The sequence below is a fragment of the Dendrobates tinctorius genome, unplaced genomic scaffold, assembly GCF_039654945.1.
Source record: "Dendrobates tinctorius isolate UK_male_01 unplaced genomic scaffold, ASM3965494v1 ptg000082l, whole genome shotgun sequence".
Taxonomy (NCBI): domain Eukaryota; kingdom Metazoa; phylum Chordata; class Amphibia; order Anura; family Dendrobatidae; genus Dendrobates; species Dendrobates tinctorius.
The window spans coordinates 20250686-20274164 of NW_027361750.1; positions in this window are offsets into that span (position 1 = coordinate 20250686).

The window sequence follows — 23479 nt, forward strand, 5'->3', positions numbered from 1 at the left end:
CTCAGGAACTCAAAATATTACGTCTTATGGAATTTATAGAAAGTATATACAGTTGCCTATTCTTTTTAAATTGCTTTTATTATATATATTTTTCGTATTGTCTGTACAGCCATCTTGCCTGAACTGCTCCAGAGATTCCTGAACATAAATAACTAAGACAGGTCCATTGAGTGGAGATGCATGGGCATGGTCTGTTAAATGTGCAGAGGTCACTGCTCAAGAAGTGTAATGGCCCCGTTACACGCTTCAATGTCCCAGCGATCCCACCAATGATCCGACGTGGATGGTATCGCTGGGACATAATTAGCTGATCGCTGGTGAGCTGTCACATAGGCAGACTCACCAGCGATCAGGACCAGCAAGCACGTGGCACTTAGTTACCCACTGTTTACCCTGGATACCAGCTCCCAGCGTCTGCTGTATGGCGCTGGGAGCCCGCTGATCGTTGGTCTCTCGCTGTCACACGCATAGAGTCATTACAGAGTGTTCTATTTCAACTGTTTATTTCTGTTAATGTTGATGATTATGGCTTACAGCCAATTAAAACCCAAAAGTCATTATCTCAATAAATTAGAATACTTTATAACAGCAATGAAAAATTATTTTAAAATCCGAAATGTTGGCCTACTGAAATGTATTTTCAGTAAATGCACTCAATGATTGGTCGGGGCTTCTTTTGCATCAATTACTGTATCAATGCGGCATGGCATGGAGGCGATCAGCCTGTGGCACTGCTGAGGTGTTATGGAAGCCCAGGTTGCTTTGATAACAGCCTTCAGCTCATATGCATTGTTGGGTCTGGTGTCTCTCTTCTACCTCTTGACAATACCTCAAGCACAGTGATACTGTTGTTTTTAAACCAGGTATGGATACTTTTGGCAGTGTGGACAGGTGTCAAGTCCTCCTGGGGAAAGACATTTCCATCTCTAAAAAGCTTGTCGGTAGAGGGAAGCATGAAAGTGCTCTAAAATTTCCTAGTAGACGGCTGCACTGACGTTTGTCTTGATAAAACACAGTGGACCTACACCAGCAGATGATATGTCTCCCCAAACCATCACTGATTGTGGAAACTTTGCACTAGACCTCAAGCAGCTTGGATTGTGTGCCTCTCCACTCTTCCTCCAGACTCTGGGACCTAGATTTCCAAATGAAATTCAAAATTTACTTTCATCTGAAGACAACACCTTGGACCACTGAGCAACAGTCCAATTGTTTTTTTCCTTGGCTTGACACAAGGAATGCAACACTTGTAGCCTGTGTCCTCGATGCATCTGTATTTGGTGGCTCTTGAAGCAATGACTCCAGCACCAGTCCACTCCTTGTGAATCTCCCCCAAATTTTTGAATGGCCTTTTCTTAACAATCCTTTCAAGGCTGCAGTTATCCTGGTTGCTTGTGCACTTTTTTCTACCACACTTTGTCCTTCCACTCAACTTTCCATTAATATGCTTGGATACAGCACTTTGAACAGCCAGCTTCTATAGCAATAATCTTTTGTGGCTTACTCTCCTTGTGGAGTGTGTCAATGACAGCCTTCTGGACATTTATCAAGTTAGCAGTCTTCCCCATGATTGTAGAGCCTACTGAAACAGACTAAGGCTAAGTGCACATGTACTTTTTTGCCCTGCGGATATTTCCGCGCAGAATTGACGAAATCTGCAGGTCAAATGACCGGCATTTTTCCTGCGGATTTCTTCCTTTTTTCTTGCGGTTTTCTTGCGGTTTTCCCCTGCGGATTTGGAGAATGGAGCAGGTGGAAATTGCACAAAAGAAGTGACATGCTGCATATTTTGAACCACAAGAAAAGCGTCTGCACAGCATTTTTTTCCTATTGATTAACATGCTACTGTACATCACAATGCGGATATGCAGCGTTTCTGCATGGTAAAATCCGCTGCGGGTCCGCTGGATATCTGCATCGTGTGCACATGGCCTAAGGGACCTTTTTAAATGCTTAAGAAGCCTTTTCATGTGTTTTTGTTAATCATTCTAATTTACTGAGATAATGACTTTTGGGTTTTCATTGGCTGTAAGCCAAAATCATCAACATTAACAGAAATAAACACTTGAAATAGATCACTCTGTTTGTGATGACTATATAATATATGAGTTTCACTTTTTGTCTTGAAGAACTGAAATAAAATAACTGTTTGATGATATTCTAATTTATTGAGAAGTACCTGTATGTAAAATACTGACCAAATACTGAAAATCAGTATTTGTAAGCCAAAACTAGGAGTGTATGAAAAACGCAAAAGTGGTGACGTATTTATAATATACTTTCCTCTGATTGTTCCACTCCTGGTTTTGGCTTACAAATTCTGAGGTAAAAAAAAATCACCAAATACTCAATGTGTTCACAAGGCCTTAGAAGCAATGTTCCATAGAGTGCCTGAAGGAAACCTGTTTAACACAGGGAGAACATGCAAACCCCATGCAAATGGTGTTACGAATCAAAATAATATTCATCAAAATAATTTAAAGCATTAATAAAATGTTAAGCAGAGGTTTTATTTTAATATATTTTTTATATAAGGCTGTGTGCCGACGTAGCGTTTTTTAAGCGTTTCTGCGGTGATTTTAAACACGTGATTCTGCCGCAGAAATGCTTAAAAAAGGCATTCCATACATTCTGAATGGAAAACGCACATATAGTGCCAATGGTGCGATTTTTACCGCTGCGGAATCGCTAAGGCTGGTTTCACATTTGCGTTTTTTTGTGCTGCGTTTTTGCGCATACGTGCGCATGCGTTTTTTTCCCCTATATGTAACATGGGTGCGCATACGTGCGCATTGGCATGCGCACGTATGTGTTTTTCGTGTGCTGCGTTTTTTTGTGGTGTGCATTTTTATATTCCAGACGCTACATGTTGCATTTTTTGGTCCGTCCAACTGCTTTAAAAAAACGCATGCGCACGTATGCGCACGTTTTGCGCAAAAAATGACCATTATGGTCTATGGGTGCGCATACGTGTGCAGTGGCATGCGCATGTATGCGTTTTTTTGCGCATGCGTTTTTTTGGTGTCCACTGGTTAGATAAGTTATAAAATTCCCAACCCCCAAAAAAATCATGTCTATATAAAGGAGGTGTCTGCCAGCACTGTACCACAACTATAGAGACAGACTGGAGAGCAGAAATTCAGCAGAAAACGAACCCATCTTCAATCCCAGCTTTAGCGTCAAGAATGTGAGTATTATTAAAACTAAAAATGTATGCCTGTCCTTTTAAATTGTATATGTACTAATGCTTTGTATTATTTTTACATGCAGTATGTCTTCGGAATCGGAATATTCCCCATCTCGGCAGGAACTGGCGCAAGCAGACCATGAGGTGATTATTTTCGTGCGTTTGGTAAGTATATCTGCTGCTTCTCCAAATCTCTTACGTTTGTTTTTTTTCAGACATCGTCATCTTCTGCGGACGTGACTAGTGAGGACGAACAGCAGGAGCAGCCAAGCCAAGTGGTGATACGGAATGTAAGTAACAAATGATTTGTAATGTTCTTTATATTTTATCTTCCATATTTCCTCTTTTCTGGATCTTTTTTGTAACTTTTTATTCACACAAAATTCGAATATTCTAAGGTTCCACAACGGGATGAAGACGTATACCAGGATAATGAGCACCTTATCCGCTTGGTCCAGAAGCGTGCCCCGTTGTGGGACAGCAGTGACCGGCTGTACAAGGACAATGTGGTGACCCGGCGGCTATGGAATGAGGTGGCCGCAGCATTGATGGATGGCTGGGACAGCGCCACTGCATCCTCCAAAAAGGCGTTTAGTAAGTATTTCCCTGCTCTGTTATGCCGCAGTGACTAATGTCCTTGATGGCACTGTTGGGTTTTGTACTAGATATATTCTAGCAGGAAACCCAACAGTGTCATCTGGCTCAACAGTGACTGCTTTGGGTATTGTATTGCTGTATTGTGCCGCAGTGACTATTGCCCTTGATGGCACTGTTGGGTTTCGTGCTAGATATATTCTAGCAGGAAACCCAACAGTGTCATCTGGCTCAACAGTGACTGCTTTGGGTATTGTATTGCTGTATTGTGCCGCAGTGACTATTGTCCTTGATGGCACTGTTGGGTTTCGTTCTAGATATATTCTAGCAGGAAACCCAACAGTGTCATCTGGCTCAACAGTGACTGCTTTGGGTATTGTATTGCTGTATTGTGCCGCAGTGACTAATGTCCTTGATGGCACTGTTGGGTTTCGTGCTAGATATATTCTAGCAGGAAACCCAACAGTGTCATCTGGCTCAACAGTGACTGCTTTGGGTATTGTATTGCTGTATTGTGCCGCAGTGACTATTGTCCTTGATGGCACTGTTGGGTTTAGTGATAGCATATGTCGTGCATCAAACACAATTGTTACATGTTGTTTGTTTTTCAACAGTGGACAAAGTCCGAACACGTTGGCACTCGATCAAGGATCGCTTCAACAGTGATATTCGTGCTGAGGGCCAGGTTCGCAGTGGTTCTGCGTCAAGGACAAGAACAAGATACCGATACTATCACGCGTTGCAGTTCCTAAGACGGGTCCTTGCCACCAGATTGTAAGTATTATAATTTTTTGGTTTTTATTTTTATTAATCTGTGTTTTTCCAATCCACAGCTGATGCTTCTTGTAAAGGCATGATAGTAATGATTTTCCTTTCTTCCACAGCACCTGGAGCAGCACCCTGCAACCTGGCCCTGGAGCGGTCCTTCATCGGACGTCCTCTGACTCGTCCCAGCCATCCGACAGCCAGGAAGCACCTTGCAGGTCAGCCACACAGACAGCTGGTGACCAGGAAACTGGTCCATCAGGTGTTCCCCTGTCCCAGGTCTCTGCCACTGGTTATACGGGCACTACCCGCCAGCGGCTGAGGGCCTTGGACAGGAATGTCTTTCCCGAGTTTATGCACTTGAGCGAGGCCTTTAATGCCAGCCTCAAGTCGCTGTCAGACAGAGTGGAAAGCGGTTTTTCACTCATGGAACGTGGTTTTAACCACATGGAACACCGCTTCCATTCTGTCGAACAGCGCCTTGACCGTCTGGAGGCCAACCTCAACAGACCAGCGCACCTTTTTTTAGTAACATTGAAAAGGGCATGGCGGAACACCTTAGTCCTGAGCAACAGCTGAATGTGCTGCAGGCCTGCAACAATGCTTTCTTGCAGGCTATGCAGCATAATTGGTACGGGCAGCAGTCAGTGGTGTTATTTCCACCTGTGCCACATTCACTCGCTTCACCTCACTACCGACTTGTGCTGCATACCACTGCATGGACACCTCTATTCAAAGCCAGGACATCCACCGTTACACCACCACAAGTCTGAGTGCTGCTGGTCACTTCACCGACACCACCATGGCAAACGCTGCTCCTGTCTGGAGCACCACCGCCACCCCCATGCATGCTTGGAGCACAGCCACCACTCCGCAAAGGTGGAACAGCCCTGCCGCAAACACTACAATATGTAGTAGCCCTGCCACCACCACTCCGCAAACCTGTACCATCACTGCCGCCACCAGTCCACCTGCAAGGACGAGCACTGCCACCAACACCACAGAGCATCAGCAGCAGCTGCAGCAGCAGCCACAGCAGCAGCAGGCACAGCAGCAGCCAGGGGACCCACATTCGTTATTTGCCCCAAGTTCAATGCGCCAACAATCAAGGCGGGCATTGGGCCCAAGTAGGTCCAGGCAGACAAGTTTACGGAGACAAGCACTTAGGACCAATGTACCTGAACCTCTTTCCTCTCCTCCTAGTGTTTCTAGTTCAATTCCCACAACTGGACTCCTTTTCCCCACAAGTTTTGTTGCCCCTTCCCCTAGAACACCTTCTTCAACTGTAATGTTATGATTGAGTCACCGCAGGAGGCAAAAACAGAAATGCAAGCTAAGTCCAGAAAACCAGAGAGGTTGGCAGCTATCGGATTGCAGACCCCTGAACCTATCAACACAACTAGCAGTAGCCGTGGGGGGTTCCTACGATGCCCTAGACCCCTCGATCACAGCTGGAGGACTAGATAGCCTAAAGACAGAAAGGGAAATCTAAACTGCCCCAGAGCAGACCCCAAAGCAAAAGGCAGCCCCCCACATATAATGACGGTGAAGCAAGAAGAAAGAACACAACACAGACAGAAAGATAGACTGAGCAAAGACGAGGCCCAAGCTAAATAGATAGGAAAGGACAGGAAGGCTGCTGTCTGCAATCCGTGAAAAACCCTATGAAAATAAGAGCCAACAGACTGACAGTGAAAAAGGCCCTGAAGACGCTAGGCTTCAAAAAGACTATGTCAGTACTCAGGAATATTCTGAAGACAGAGCAACAGGCAAAAGGAGATTCAGCTCACCCCAGCAGGGAATGGCAGAATCCAAAAAAGCAAGGCAAAAAACAAAACACAAATGCAAAAAGGCAAAACAGCAAACTTAGCTTTAGAGGAGCAGGAATCAGACTGGTGTCCTAGAAGTCCACAGAGAAATCACCCGCAGGGCAGAAGGGCGTCAGCAGCCTTATATCCAGTCAGTGACTCCACTCAGCCAGTCATCATCATTAAGCTCAGGTGCCTGATAATCAGGCTCACTACCTTCCCTCACCAGAATAGGGAGTTCACCAGACCTCAGTGACGAAGGGGCAAATAAAGTCACAACAGTACCTCCCCCTTGAGGAGGGGTCACCGAACCCTCAACCACGCCACCAGGGCGATCAGGGTGAGCCCGATGAAAGGCACGCACCAATCTTTTGGCATGAATATCAGAGGCCGAGACCCAGGAATTGTCCTCCTGACCATAACCCTTCCACTTAACCAAATACTGGAGTCTCCGTCTAGCCAGACGGGAATCCAGTATTTTCTCTACCTCATATTCCATGTTACCTTCAACCAATACAGGGTCCGGAGGTGCCACCCCAGGAGCAACTGGTTCAACAAACCTCTTCAACAAGGACTTATGGAACACATTATGGATTTTAAATGTGACAGGAAGAGCCAAACGAAAAGAGACCGGATTAATAATCTCCAAAATCTTGTAAGGTCCAATAAATCTAGGCTTAAACTTAGGAGAAGCCACCTTCATAGCAATATTTTTTGATGATAACCACACCATATCACCAATCTTAAACTGGGGACCAATGGTCCTATGTCGATTGGAAAACCGCTGGGCCTTTTCCTGGGAGAGAGATAACTTATCCACCACTTGGTCCCAGATCTGGTGCATTCTCTCCACCACAGTGTCAACACCTGGGCAGGCAGAAGGCTCCACCTGCCCTGAAGAAAATCGAGAATGAAACCCAAAGTTACAAAAAAAAGGTGACATCAAAGTGGCAGAACTAGCTCTATTATTTAAAGCAAATTCGGCCAAGGGCAAAAATGAAACCCAATCATCCTGATCAGCGGAAATAAAACATCTCAAATACGACTCCAAGGTCTGGTTTGTTCTCTCTGTCTGCCCATTGGTCTGAGGGTGAAAAGCAGAGGAGAAGGACAACTGAATTCCCAGCTTGGAACAGAAAGTCCTCCAAAATCTAGACACAAACTGAACTCCTCTGTCAGATACAATGTTCTCAGGAATCCCATGCAAGCGAACCACCTGTTGCAAAAACAGGGGCACCAACTCAGAGGAAGACGGCAACTTAGGGAGTGGTACAAGATGAACCATCTTAGAGAACCTATCACAAATCACCCAAAAAACAGTCATTCTTTGAGAGACCGGCATATCAGAGATGAAATCCATTGAAATATGGGTCCATGGCCTCCTGGGGACCGGCAAAGGCATCAACAACCCACTAGAGCGAGAACAAGATTTAGACCGGGAGCAAGTCCCACAGGACAGCACAAACTTCCTGACATCATGAGACAAGGTGGGCCACCAAAAAGAGCGACTCACCAGATCTCTAGTACCAAAAATACCTGGATGACCAGCCAATGCAGAGCAATGAACTTCAGACATCACTCTCTTCTTCCACTGGTTAGGAACATACAACTTTCCACTGGGACAACGCTCAGGTTTGTCCTCCTGGAACTCTTGCAGAGCAAGTCTCAAATCGGGCGAGATGGCAGAAAGAACTACCCCTTCGCCTAAGATGGTAGCAGGCTTGGTCACCACAGGAGAATCAGCAAAGAAGCTCCTAGAGAGGGCATCTGCCTTGACATTCTTAGTTCCAGGAAGAAAAGAGACCACAAAATCAAAATGTGTAAAAAACAAGGCCCACCTAGCCTGTCTAGGGTTCAAGCGTTTAGCTGACTCTAGGTAAATCAAATTCTTGTGGTCAGTGAGGACCACAACTTGATGTTTAGCTCCCTCCAACCAATGTCTCCACTCCTCAAATGCCCATTTCATGGCCAACAGTTCCCGATTCCCCACATCATAGTTACGTTCAGGTGGAGAGAACTTTCGGGAAAAGAAAGCACAGGGATTCATTTTAGATGCTACAGGATCCTTTTGGGACAAAACAGCTCCTGCACCAATCTCAGAAGCATCCACCTCTACCTGGAATGGGAGTGAGACATCAGGTTGCAGCAAAACCGGGGCGGAGGTAAATCTCCGCTTCAGCTCCTGAAAGGAAGCAACAGCCTCCGGAGACCAATTCAACACATCAGCACCCTTCTTAGTCAGATCAGTCAATGGCTTGGCAATACTAGAAAATTTTGCTATAAATTTCCGATAAAAATTAGCAAAACCCAAAAACTTCTGGAGGGCCTTCAAAGAAGTGGGCTGAACCCAATCATAAATGGCCTGTACCTTAGCCGGGTCCATTTCAATAGTTGACGGAGACAAAATAAATCCCAAAAATGAAATCCTCTGTACTCCAAAAAGGCATTTCGATCCTTTGACATACAGGGAATTCTCCCTCAAGATCCGGAACACAGTCCGAATATGTTCCACATGAGAATCCCAATCCTTGGAGAAGATCAAAATATCATCCAGATAGATAATCAAAAATTTATCGACAAAGTCTCGGAAAATATCGTTCATGAAGCACTGGAAGACAGAAGGGGCATTAGTGAGGCCAAAAGGCATCACCAGGTACTCAAAATGTCCCTCCGGAGTATTAAACGCCGTCTTCCATTCATCTCCCTGCTTAATGCGGATAAGATTATACGCCCCCCTGAGGTCAAGCTTGGTAAACCAGCAAGCACCTCTAACTCTAGAGAATAGATCCGAAATCAGGGGTAATGGATACTGATATTTAATAGTAATTTTGTTGAGGGCACGATAATCAATACAAGGCCTTAAAGAACCATCCTTTTTGGCCACAAAAAAAAACCCGGCACCTAAGGGTGAAGAAGATGGTCTAATATGACCCTTCTCCAACACCTCCTTAATATAGGACCGCATAGCCTCGTGCTCGGGTACAGATAAATTGAAGAGCCGACCCTTGGGAAATTTACACCCCGGGCTCAGTTCAATTGCACAGTCATAACTCCTATGAGGAGGCAAGGAGGCAGACTCATTCTCACTAAATACATCATAAAAGTCCGCCAAATAGTCAAGAACATCATGCGACTGAGGAGAGGTGGAAAAAAACGGAGCCTCACTAAAGGCACACCGACAACCCCAACTCACCACAGACACAGATTTCCAATCCAAAACTGGATTATGAATTTGCAACCAGGGAAACCCCAGAACAACGGCATCATGCAGACCATGCAACACCAAAAATCTGCAATTTTCTTGATGGTCTGGGGCGACCCGCATGACCACCTGGGTCCAAAACTGAGGTTTATTTTTCGCCAAAGGAGTAGCATCAATCCCCCTCAAAGGGATAGGCGTCTGCAGAGGTGTCATCGGAAATCCACAACGTTTAGCAAAATCCAAGTCCATTAGGTTTAGCGCTGCTCCCGAATCCACAAAAGCCTTGGCGGAAAATGTGGACAGGGAGCAGATCAGAGTAATTGCCAGAAGAAACTTAGGTTGAACACCACCAACAGAAAACGTGTGTGCAAAGTGTTTCTCTCGTTTAGGACAAACAGAAATAATATGCGAGTCATCTCCACAGAAAAAACACAGCTTATTACGCCTTCTGAACTCCTGACGTTGCGCCTTAGACAAAACTCTATCACATTGCATAGGTTCAGACGTTTGTTCAACCAGTGGCAACACCTCTCGTGCAATCCTGCGTTCACATAAACGCCGATCAACCTGAATGGCTAATGACATAGAATCGTCCAGACCAGAGGGAACAGAAAATCCCACCATAGTATCTTTTACAACTTCTGACAAACCCTTCCAAAAGAGAGCAGCCAAGGCATTATCATTCCAGGTAGTAAGGACCGCCCACTTTCGGAACTTTTGACAGTACAACTCTGCAGAATCTCGACCATGGTTCAATGCCAACAGGGTCTTTTCAGCCTGATCAATAGCGTTAGGTTCGTCATACAATAACCCCAAGGCTTGAAAGAATGCGCTCACATTAGTCAGAATAGGATCATCTGGTTTCAAAGAAAACGCCCAATCCTGGGGATCGCCACGCAGCAAAGAGATGACAATTTTAACCTGCTGTGCGGAGCTCCCTGACGAGTTAGGCTTCAAGGAAAAAAATAATTTACAATTATTTTTGAAACTCAAAAATTTAGATCGATCCCCAAAAAATACATCAGGTATAGGGATCTTTGGTTCAACAGCATGCGAACGAGCAAGATAGGCAGAAATTCCCCGCACTTCCGCAGCGAGCTGCTCCACATGATCAGATAATTGCTTTATCTCCATTGAGAGAAAAAAAAAATTCCCCCTGCGGCCTCTGAGATATAGAGGAAAGAATATACACTTTTTTTTTTTTTTTTAAACACAATTCTTTCCTGCAATTGAGTACCCTAGGATCTGCGGTATGGCGGGTGATTCTGTTATGATTGAGTCACCGCAGGAGGCAAAAACAGAAATGCAAGCTAAGTCCAGAAAACCAGAGAGGTTGGCAGCTATCGGATTGCAGACCCCTGAACCTATCAACACAACTAGCAGTAGCCGTGGGGGGTTCCTACGATGCCCTAGACCCCTCGATCACAGCTGGAGGACTAGATAGCCTAAAGACAGAAAGGGAAATCTAAACTGCCCCAGAGCAGACCCCAAAGCAAAAGGCAGCCCCCCACATATAATGACGGTGAAGCAAGAAGAAAGAACACAACACAGACAGAAAGATAGACTGAGCAAAGACGGGGCCCAAGCTAAATAGATAGGAAAGGACAGGAAGGCTGCTGTCTGCAATCCGTGAAAAACCCTATGAAAATAAGAGCCAACAGACTGACAGTGAAAAAGGCCCTGAAGACGCTAGGCTTCAAAAAGACTATGTCAGTACTCAGGAATATTCTGAAGACAGAGCAACAGGCAAAAGGAGATTCAGCTCACCCCAGCAGGGAATGGCAGAATCCAAAAAAGCAAGGCAAAAAACAAAACACAAATGCAAAAAGGCAAAACAGCAAACTTAGCTTTAGAGGAGCAGGAATCAGACTGGTGTCCTAGAAGTCCACAGAGAAATCACCCGCAGGGCAGAAGGGTGTCGGCAGCCTTATATCCAGTCAGTGACTCCACTCAGCCAGTCATCATCATTAAGCTCAGGTGCCTGATAATCAGGCTCACTACCTTCCCTCACCAGAATAGGGAGTTCACCAGACCTCAGTGACGATGTGGAAAATGAACTCACAACATGTAAGTTCTGCATCTACACTGCACACCCCCAACTTGCAACCATCTGCCCCCAAATGCAGAAAAAAATAATGTTTTTTTTGTGGTTAAAAATAAATTTAAATTTCTGGTTCACCATAACAAAGTTTGATTAATGTTTTTGGCGCCGCCTACACACACTGCGCCGTACACACAATGCGACTTAAACTTTGCAAGGTGTCATAAAAAGTGTTTGGAGGATTGGCTGTTTTTACCATCCTCATTTCACTTATTGTGATACTAGGCAAGGGGGATTATTGATATACCTGATAATTAACAACATACTCTTGCGTGTTGAATCCACTGATGGGTAAAATACACGTCATATGTAAAATACCAAGGCCTAGTATAATAACTAGAGTTTAACGACTAGGAACTGGTTTCATGTAACACAAACTGGTGAAACTTGGGGGAAAAAAAGGTGAGTTTCGTTCGAAACACTACCACAATGTTAGTTAATGGGAAATAAAAGTCGGAATTGAGCTGATTACTACTTGCATAGGGGTTTGGTTTTGAACGAATCTCCGACTTTGTTTCATTTGAAACAAATTTGGTTTCATGAAACCCGATCCTACCAAAGTCGCTCAAATGTCACAATCATAACTATTTATCAATCATGACCTGGTTAAAACACATATCATATTTAACCTGCAGCTTTGCTTACGTACCAATATATTTCACGCAGACTAGCGATGCTGCAGTTTAACTCATATGTGTATTTACCTGCCCAGGTGTGAGACATCATGAATTCACAGGTATACATGGGAAGTTTTTTATTTTATTAGAGTGTAAAAAACATAGTGCACTCGATACTGGTATCAAATCAGGTGTTTTATTAACGTACACAAGCGAAAACATTCTTACACCATTTCATCTTGCCAGTGCACCCGTCCTACATCAGAGATAAAGTAGGCTGCAAATTGGTCCCTCATTTGGCCAACTTCAACGGATGACTTGAGAGGGTGCTGAGTGAATTCAGGCAATGGGTTAGGAGCAGCATCATCGAGTTCAAAAGTCGGGTGCTCTTTAGCCATCACAAAATTATGTAGAACCACACACGCCTTCACCACCTGATCGACTGTTTCAAGTTTAAGATTAATGGCTGTGCCGAGAATTCGCCATCGGGAGACAAGAATCCCAAAAGCACACTCGACAGTTCTTCTGGCCCTGGTCAGCCTGTAATTAAATATTTTTTTGGTGTGGTCCAAGTCCCGGCTGGAGTAGGGTTTCAGTAGGTTTGCGCACATTTGAAAAGTCTCATCCCCAACAATTTCAAAGTGCAGTGGCGGAGCTTTGGTGTGGGGAAGAGGCCGTGGCATAGGGAAATTAAATTGGTTGCATACAACCTCCAGCCCATGTCTGAGTTTTTAAAAGCCTGTGAGTCATTACCATGGCCAAATGCTCCAATGTCCACTGCTACAAACATACATCCGGCATCCGCAATGGCCATGAGTATTATTGAAAAGTACTTTTTGTAATTATAGTACTCAGATCCAGTTCTTTTGGGTTTGATGATCCGTATGTGTTTACCATCAACAGCTGCCAAACAGTTGGGGAAATTGCAGACTGTCCAGAATTTGTCAGCAATTTCCATCCACTTTTCAGCAGTGGGCAGGGGCATAAATTCTGGACAAAGAACGTTCCAGAGAGCCCGGCAGGTGTCTGCAACAATTCCAGACAAGGTAGAGATTCTAATATGGTACTGGAAGTGTAGTGAAGATAGGGTTTCTCCAGTCTTCAGGAATCTGCGAAACAGAGAAAGAAGTAACATTAATATTTCTGTATATGGTTTTTTAAAACTATAAAATAAAAAATTAGTGCATTCACGAAAAATAATTATCCCAGGTTTTGAATAGTAGATGTAAAAAAAAACCCATCAGACCCCACCCCTTGGTTTTTAAATATTACGTACCGTAATGTCACCAGGAGCCGTTCCTCAGGAGGAATCACACGACGGAGCTGTGTGTCTTGTCTCCGGATGGATTCTTGGACACGAGCAAGCAAATCCCTGAAGCTTTCTTGGGACATCCGGATATAATCTGTAAATTTCTCCGGGTTTTCCTGTAGCTCACTGTAGAGGGTGTGGTACGCCCCACGGCTCTCCCGGAGTTCAACAATCGGATGTATCCACATACGCCGCCGCTGCCGTCTTCGCTGTCTCTCTCTCTTCCTTTGTTCATGACAAGCAACTGCATATGCCCTAGCCATAGCGATGTCCAAATCCAAGTTGAAGTGAAAACTCTTCCAGCGCAGATCCATGTTGACGCGAGAAAAATCAAGGAAATGTGAAGAATACTGTAGACAGGGTCTATATATTAACATACCACACCACCACTGACGTCCCATTGGTCGTGTGTGTAGCCAGATTGTTATCTAGATTTTTTTGGGTGAGGACAAACAATGTGTAAAAAAACGCAAACGCCCTAAAAATGCACTAAAAACGCATACAAACACTGCGTTTTTTTCCTGCATGCGCATAAAAATGCTTGAAAAAAAGCAGCGTTTGCATGCGTTTTTTTCATGCGTTTTTGTGCGCAAAAAACACGCTGCAAAAAAATGCAAGTGTGAAAGTAGCCTAAGCGGTAAAAATCGCAGCATGTTAATTAATTTGCGGAATGGCATGCGATTCTGCCTACATAGACTTGTATTGAAATGCTTGAAAATCGCAAATGTAACAAACATTTGTGGTTTTTCAAGAGTCTCAAAATGCGCACAAAAGGAAGTGACCATCAGGCCATCCCATAATGCCATCCCATGAGCATCCCATAGTCCAGGAAGATGAGAAAAAATCCCATAATTCCTTTCTTCCTGGATCATGGCTGCCGGCATGGAATGGTACCGCAGGATGGACCTGGATGTGGGCCTCCTCATCAGTGTGGTAAGTGTCTGTGTGTGTGTGTGTCGAGGTGTGTGTCGAGGTGTGCGGTGTATATGTGGTGTGTGTGCGGTGTCTGTGTGGTGTGTGTGCTTCATCTGTGTGCTGTGTGGCATAGGCCAATAGGACTACTCCTCCCATTGGCCTATGTCTGTTCCCCCTTCACTAGTGGCAGCAGGCTCGGCACGATGGAAGCAGTATTTCCCATCGAGCTGTTCCTGTTGTTAAAAAAACACTTTTTTTTTGTCCAGCCCCCCATCCATCCATAAAAAAAACCTTATATCTCTAAATAAATAAATATATATATATATATATATATTTATTTATTTATTAGGGCCCCTGATTTCAATTTTTTTTTCTAACTTTTTTTTTCTAAAATTATAAAATTTGTCCAATAATTTTTTTACATTAGTGGCCAGTGGAAAAAAATTATAAATACCTGTCCCCGATGTCACCATCTAAAAAAAAATAAAATAAAAAATCCCTACTCACCTACACAGCTAATTCCCCGAAGACCATGTTCCACCTAAAAATAAATATAAAATAGCAAACCACAAAAATACCTACCCTCCGCAGAATCCCCAAAAAACGAGTGTCCCACGAAGATCTACAGTTTAGAGTGGCCACATAAAGCGCCGTTTTTTTCCTGCATGCGCATAAAAATGCTTGAAAAAAAGCAGCGTTTGCATGCGTTTTTTTCATGCGTTTTTGTGCGCAAAAAACACGCTGCAAAAAAATGCAAGTGTGAAAGTAGCCTAAGCGGTAAAAATCGCAGCATGTTAATTAATTTGCGGAATGGCATGCGATTCTGCCTACATAGACTTGTATTGAAATGCTTGAAAATCGCAAATGTAACAAACATTTGTGGTTTTTCAAGAGTCTCAAAATGCGCACAAAAGGAAGTGACCATCAGGCCATCCCATAATGCCATCCCATGAGCATCCCATAGTCCAGGAAGATGAGAAAAAATCCCATAATTCCTTTCTTCCTGGATCATGGCTGCCGGCATGGAATGGTACCGCAGGATGGACCTGGATGTGGGCCTCCTCATCAGTGTGGTAAGTGTCTGTGTGTGTGTGTGTCTCGGTGTGTGTCGAGGTGTGCGGTGTATATGTGGTGTGTGTGCGGTGTCTGTGTGGTGTGTGTGCTTCATCTGTGTGCTGTGTGGCATAGGCCAATAGGACTACTCCTCCCATTGGCCTATGTCTGTTCCCCCTTCACTAGTGGCAGCAGGCTCGGCACGATGGAAGCAGTATTTCCCATCGAGCTGTTCCTGTTGTTAAAAAAACACTTTTTTTTTGTCCAGCCCCCCATCCATCCATAAAAAAAACCTTATATCTCTAAATAAATAAATATATATATATATATATATATATATATATATATTTATTTATTAGGGCCCCTGATTTCAATTTTTTTTTCTAACTTTTTTTTTTCTAAAATTATAAAATTTGTCCAATAATTTTTTTACATTAGTGGCCAGTGGAAAAAAATTATAAATACCTGTCCCCGATGTCACCATCTAAAAAAAAATAAAATAAAAAATCCCTACTCACCTACACAGCTAATTCCCCGAAGACCATGTTCCACCTAAAAATAAATATATAATAGCAAACCACAAAAATACCTACCCTCCGCAGAATCCCCAAAAAACGAGTGTCCCACGAAGATCTACAGTTTAGAGTGGCCACATAAAGCGCCCCGGTTCATTGTATACCGACTTCACCCGAAGGCAGCTCGCTCTGCTCGGGTGAATTCGGGCGGTGCAGTCTGCGCATGTGCGGACTCCCAGGCTGACCTGAGGTGAGCAAAGGAGCGTGGGAATATTTCCCACACCAATTAGTTCATCTCAGGTGAGCCAGGGCGCCTGCGCAGAGCAGAATTATGTCTTTTTTTATTGTCTAAAAAATAAAAATTTTGTCAAAAACTCGTCATTATTTAATTAAAAAATGTTTAATTAAAGTGTGTGGGTTTTTTTTAACCCCCTCTCTCCCAAACAAAAAATATGTACATAAATATATATATGTGTATATATTTTTTTGTGAGGGGGGTTAAAACTGGGGTATATATATTTTTTGTGAGGGGGTTAAAACTGGGGTATATATACGAGGGGCGCCTGAAAACTTCGAGGCCCACCCATGAAATCTTTTTTGCATGGTCTTGTTTTGCAATGCAATATGTTATTAGTCTGAGGGAGCCAAATCAGGGGAATAGGGTGGGTGCTGAAGCAGTTGGAAACCACAGGAGTGAATTGCAACAGCCGATGTGTGAACTTTGCCAACTTCTTCATTTCCATATTTTAGCCTTGCGACCCAACTTTAAAATGCTGTAACGGAAACAAAAAAATCAAAATAAATCCAGATTGCTCATGAGACCATTCAACTAACTAAATAACATATTGCATTGCACATAAAAAATATAAATATACCCCAGTTTTAGCCCCCCACCAAAAATTTTTCATACTATATATATATATACATATATATATATACATCCCATTTTTAACCTCCCACCTCTGAAAAAATATATATATTTGTTTGTGGGAGGGGGGGAATGGTGTATATGTGTGCATATATATATGTATATATTTTTTATTTTGGGCAGGGGGTGTTACAAATGGGGTATATATATATACCCCATTTTTAACCCCCTCTACCAAAATAAATTACCATACACCAAATCCCAACTATATGGAAATCATTAACCATAATCCCATCCCTAATCCTAATTTGAATTAAAATAACCATTATGGTTTGGTTTGGGATTAGTGTTGGATTTGGGATTAGGGTTAAGGATGGGATTAGGGTTGGGATTAGGGTTAGGGATGGGATTAGGGATAAGGTTGGGATTAGGGTTAGGGATGGGATTAGGGTTAGGGATGGGATTAGGGTTAGGGTTGGTATTAGGGTTAGGGTTAGGGTTGGGATTAGGGTTAGGGTTGGGATTAGGGTTATGGTTAGGGATTAGGGTTAGGGATGGGATTAGGGTTGGGATTAGGGTTAGGGTTGGGATTAGGGATAGGGTTAGGGATGGGATTAGCTATAATGATGGGGATTCTTAATATTTTTAATCCCCAAAGTGGTCCTCCACCACCACCAGCAGCAGCTGCATCGCAGCATTTTGGGCAGGCGGCAGCCTACAGGCCTGACGCTGCCGAATCATTTGCTTATGGCTGACCACCAGCACCACCTACCTCAGGCCATCATATTTCCCCCAACTCCTCAATGTCATCCCAAGACTTATATCCCAACTATGGATATGATCCAGACTATCATAGTTTCTCATAAATTTTCTTGTCTCACCACCAACCAGTCTGGACGTCCCCCCTACTCTGTCCTGTTGACAGGGTGCTATTTTTTGTAATTGCATGTTTTTTGCTATTTTTTTAAAAACATTAATTAATGTTTAGTAAAATAAAATTTCGAAAGAAACTCAGTGTGTATTTTAATTTCTTTAAAAAAAAATATACATTAAACACCCATGACTAGGGAGGATGATGTAAAAGGAACTGACCCAGGATGGGAGGGGGCATTATTACAGGAAGAAGACAGTGAATAGGGATATTTTAGCAAAAAGGTTCAGAAGGTGTGACATTTTATCACAATGGGGGTCATTAGACAAGGAAGGTGCCCAAGATGGGAGACATTATAACTGGAAGGGGCTTAGGATGAGGGCTGGGAGCATTCCACCATCTCGAAGAATTGGCTGGCAGTAGTATGGGGCCAGTGGCTGCCAGTAGTATGGGGGCAGTGGCTGGCAGCAGTATGGGGGCAGTGGCTGGCAGCAGTATGGGGTTACTAGCTTGTAGTAGTATGGCGGCAGTGGCTGGCAGCAGTATGGGGGCATTAGCTTGAAGCAGAATGGGGCAGTGGCTGGCAGCAGTATGGCGGCAGTGGCTGGCAGCAGTGTGGGTGCACTAGCTTGCAGCAGTATGGCGGCAGTGGTTGGCATCAGTATAGGGACAGTGGCTGGCAGCAGTATGGCGGCACTGGCTGGCAGCAGTATGGGAGCACTGGCTGGCAGCAGTATGGGGGCAGTAGCAGACTCAGTAATAAAGTCAGCAGCAAAATCCGCAAGTTTTCTTCGCTGCTGCTGCACTTGAGGCACTTTGAAAACAGCCAGAAAACAAAATGGAGAAAAGGGGATGGAAAAGGAAATGACCTCATAGTAGCCTTTTTTTTATAAACAACTTTATTTGGGCTCAAAAAGGCTTAAAAAACGCATGGAAAAAAGCATACAAAGTGCATGAAAAAATCATCAAAATCGCATCAAAAACTGCACAAAAAAAACGCATGTGTTTTTCCTGGCAAGGTTATGCGTTTCTGCTCAGGAAAAAACTGCTTGAAAAGCGCAACGTGGGCACATAGCCTAAAATTTCCAGGAGGCCACTCTTTGACATCTCCCTGGTGTCATGTGACATTGTTATGTCATGCCATCCCTGCAGACAATCAGCGCTGGCTGTGCTTTCCTCTCCTATGGACATAATTGATATCTGGAGGAAGTGAAAGGGCAGCCTCAGCTCTCACTTCCACTATATGTCTGATTTGTCGGCTGGAGAGGAGAACACAGCCAGCGCTGATTGTCCGCAGGGATTATGTGACATAACAATGTCTCGTGATACCCGGGAGATCCAGTGCAGACATTGGACGTGACTATAGGTGATATTATTTATTATTATACTGGTGGAAACATAGGGATTCAGAAGGGGTTACACCTGTATAGGAAATATGTCATGTCACAATTGCCATTAACCTGCAGATATGGGTGCAATAGTATTGTAAAGGTGTCCTGCTGCCTGGAGGAAATTAACTTTATTTCTCTCATTTTCCGTTATAGAGATGCGCCTTCAGTCACTGCTCAGTTCATGGTGAGGGGCGGATTTAACCGTGCACTATCAATGACTGACAGCCGGCTCAGTACATAGTGAGTGGTAGCTGTAACCGTGCACCATCACTGACTGATAGCCTGCTCTGTACTGATGCACTGCTGAACCGATTGTCAGTCAATGTCAGGGGCTATGTCTTGATTGGGGGCTAAGTATTGAGTGGTCACTAAAGGCGCACCAGTTGCTCCTGTATAACTGAAAAGTGGAGGCCTCTGAGATGAATAAAGTTCAAATTAACCCCATATCTATACGATTAATAGCATTTTGGGATGTGACTGATTCACTTTAAAGTGGTTGTGACCCCAATGTGTTGACTAAAATACAAGCGTACATAAGGTCCCGCTACATTTAGCGATGCACCAGCGATCCCGACAACGATACTACCCGGTCAGGATCGCTGGTGAATCGCTAAATGGTCGCTAGTGAGCTGCCAAACAGGCAGATCTTACCAGCGACACAGCGATGCTTGGCGGTCGTTACTTACCTGTCAGATGGCAGCTATGATGACGTCTTCCGCCTGCGTCCATGTGTCACTCATCGGCGCCAGCGGGACTCCAGCGAGAAGAAAACAGCCCAGGACATTCTCGCGCGATCAGCGATATCCAGCGGGGGGGCGGTCGGAGGTAAGTGTCACATGTAGTGAGATCGCTAGCGATATCGCTATTGCGTCACAAAATCGGTGACGCTTTAGCGATATCACTAGCGATATCACTATGTGTAAAAGGCCCTTTACTTAAAGGATCGGCGCAGATGCCATGACAATGTTTATGGCACAAGAGCAGCCTATTATCATCAAACTGTACTATGAAGGCTGCAGATCATCAATATCCTCAGATAGTCTGCAGCGCTTATGTCACATAAACAATGTCATGAAAATGCTGGGAGACACAGCGCTCGGAGCAGAGGAGTTATCAGACTAGGAGCATTCAAAAGGAGTTGTTTTCTAGTGAACAATCCCTATCATGTGGATACAAAACATTTTGATTGATCAGTGCTGCATTTTTTAGTACAGTCTGCAGTGTGATAAAAGTCTGATGGTCATCTGTATTGAACTGATGTCTATTCACGTTATGGCCACTGCAGGATTACATGTTTCAAGTAGATTGATGTAACAAGTAAAGCAAAAGTTGCCACAACCTGCCAGTGTTTTACGATTTGGGTGAAGACATTCATTGTATGTGGGCTGTTGATAATTTTTTTGTGCCAGGGCTGCTTTTTGGTCCCAGTCTGGCCCTGCTCAGCACTCCTGGTATCTCTATTGTTAGTTCACATAGACAGGGAGAACAGCGGTGTGAGCAGCCTCTTCCTACCTCAGCACTCAAGGTATTGTATATCTAGTATTAGATCAAATAGGCAGTGAGGACAGCATTGTAAGTGGCATCTTTTTTACCTCGGCACTCCTGATCTCTCAAGTATTAGATCAGATAGATAGGTTAGACAACAGTGTAAGCAGCCTCTTCTTACCTCAGCCCTCCGGTTATCTCTAGTATTAGATTAAATAGGCAGGATGGACAACACTGTAAGCAGCCTTTTCTTACCTCATCACTCCTGGTATCTCCATTATTAGATCAGGAAGACAGTATGCACAAAAGTTTGTTTGGCCTAATGTTACCTCTTCACTCCTGGTATCTCCAGTATTTGATTAGGAAGACACGGTGGAGAGCACTGTGATAAGCCGCTTCATACCTCAGCACCCCAGGTATTTCTAGTATTAGATCAGATAGAGAGAAGACAGAAGTTTGATTGGCCTTTTTTATTTCAGCATCACTGGTATATCCAGTAATATTAGGGGAGCAAATCTTCCTATATATGAAGGAAGGGGGAAGCATTCAACTGCAGAATGGGGGGGACTTCCTACCGCACATGCTCACTGACCCGTTATAACATCCTAGGACAGGTTTTTGTCAGTGTAACAAGAAAGAGGCCATATTAATTCTATAGTAATTACCTCTGTAGACAAAGCAATTGTGATTTGCTAGTTAAATATATTTAAGAATTTATTTAGAATTTCATTTCCTATAGTTTTAGTTTCTATTTACGGAGAACCCCTTTAATTGGTTTTAAGTCAGTTATGAGTCACCCGTAAGAGTGCCAGCACCAGCACCCTTCACAATAGCTTCACACCAGATCTACACTGCACTCATACTTGTGTAACAGAATATGTACAGCATGAATAACCAACTTTGTAAAAAATAAAACAGAAATTAAAAAGAGCACCTTCCACCCTTTCTGTGTTTCAGACTATTTCCTGGTTTACAAACATTTCTGGAAAATACTTACCCGTATAAACGCGAGTATAAGCTGACCCGAGTATAAGCCGAGGCCCCTAATTTTGCCACAAAAAACTGGGAAAACTTATTGACTAGAGTATAAGCCTAGGGTGGGAAATGCAGTAACTACTGGTAAATTTCAAAAATAAAAATAGTTATGAATAAATGTAAAATTAATTAAGACATCAGTAGGGCCCATATAATGCTCCAAAAAGTTCATGATGGGCCCCATAAGATGCTCCATACCAAAATATGCCCCATATAATGCTGCACAAAGGTTAATGGTGGCCCCATAACATGCTCCATAATAAAATATGCCCCATATAATGCTGCACAGTAGTTAATGGTGGCCCCATAACATGCTCTATAATAAAACATGCCCCATATAATGCTGCACAGTAGTTAATGGTGGCCCTATAACATGCTCATATATTGCATGAGTGATAGGATTAAATCCTATCATGCTGCTGCTGCCACTGCTGCAATTAAAAAAGAAAATGACATACCTCCATCACTGACAGCTGCTCCTCAGCATCGCCGGCTCTCTGCAGTGATTATTCAGGCAGAGGGCGTGTCATTGCACCCTCTGACCTGAACGTCACAGTCAGAGGACCCGGAATACAGAGGGCGGCGGTGGAACAGGTGAATATTGCAAGTGCCGGGGGCCTTAGCTAGCGGCAACACCAGCACCTGGCCCCCATAGCGCGCCAGTGTCCCCGCCTGTTCAGGACCCCGGCACTTGTCCGACTGCAATGCCGACCGCCGGCCCTGTCAGCAGCCACCGGAACACTGACAGAGGCTGCAGGGGAGGGCGGACATGTTCCGAAGACGCCGAGGACCTCCACCCTGCATCGGTGAACAGGTAAGTGGCAAGTGTAAGTGACCGTGACTTGTGTATAAGCAGAGGGGGGTCTTTTTCAGCCCAAAAAAGGGGCTGAAAAACTCGGCTTATACACGGGTATATAGGGTAAATGTAAGTTTGGAAATGGATTCATAATTTACCAAGCTTCAAGGTGAATTGAAAAAGACTAATGATCCTAAAGGTACAGATCAAAATGAAGGTGGATTCATCTATTCATTAAGAGACACTGTCATTATCTCACTCAAGACTATAGAATTTCACCAATATTACCTCCTTTTCACATTAATTCAGCTAAATTTGAGCTACTTGTCTACCTTCAGTACTCAGGGGCCACTAGCAGGTCCAGTATCTGGATAACATCTAGAAGGAGTGCAGTCCTGCCACTGCAATAACCAATGTGAAAATTTTGGACGATATGGGGTTTCAGAAGAATGGTCAGTCAATCAAGGAGATGGTAAGAGATCATAATAATAATAAATAAATAATAATAAATTTTATTTCTATAGCACCGACATATTCCGCAGCACTTTACATTTCAGAGGGGATTTGTACAGACAATAAACATTACAGCATAACTATAACCACATAGACTATAACAAATACCAAGAGGAATGAGGGCCCTGCTCGCAAGCTTACAGTCTATGAGGAAAAAAGACATGAAAGGTGGGTGGTAACAATTGCCCTGATTGTTTGGACCAGCCATAATGTTAAGTGTGTAACATTACAGACACAGAGGGCTAATGGATGCATAAAGCATGCGGGAACATGATGGGGGGAATTTGGTTATGGTAAAACGTTTGACTGTGCCACCTAGGGATAGATTAGGTTAATGTGTTGAGGCGGTAGGCCAGTCTGAATAAATGCGTTTTCAGGGAATGCTTAAAATTGTGGGGATCTGGGACTAATCGTATTGACCTGGGAAGTGCATTCCAAAGAATTGGCACAGCAC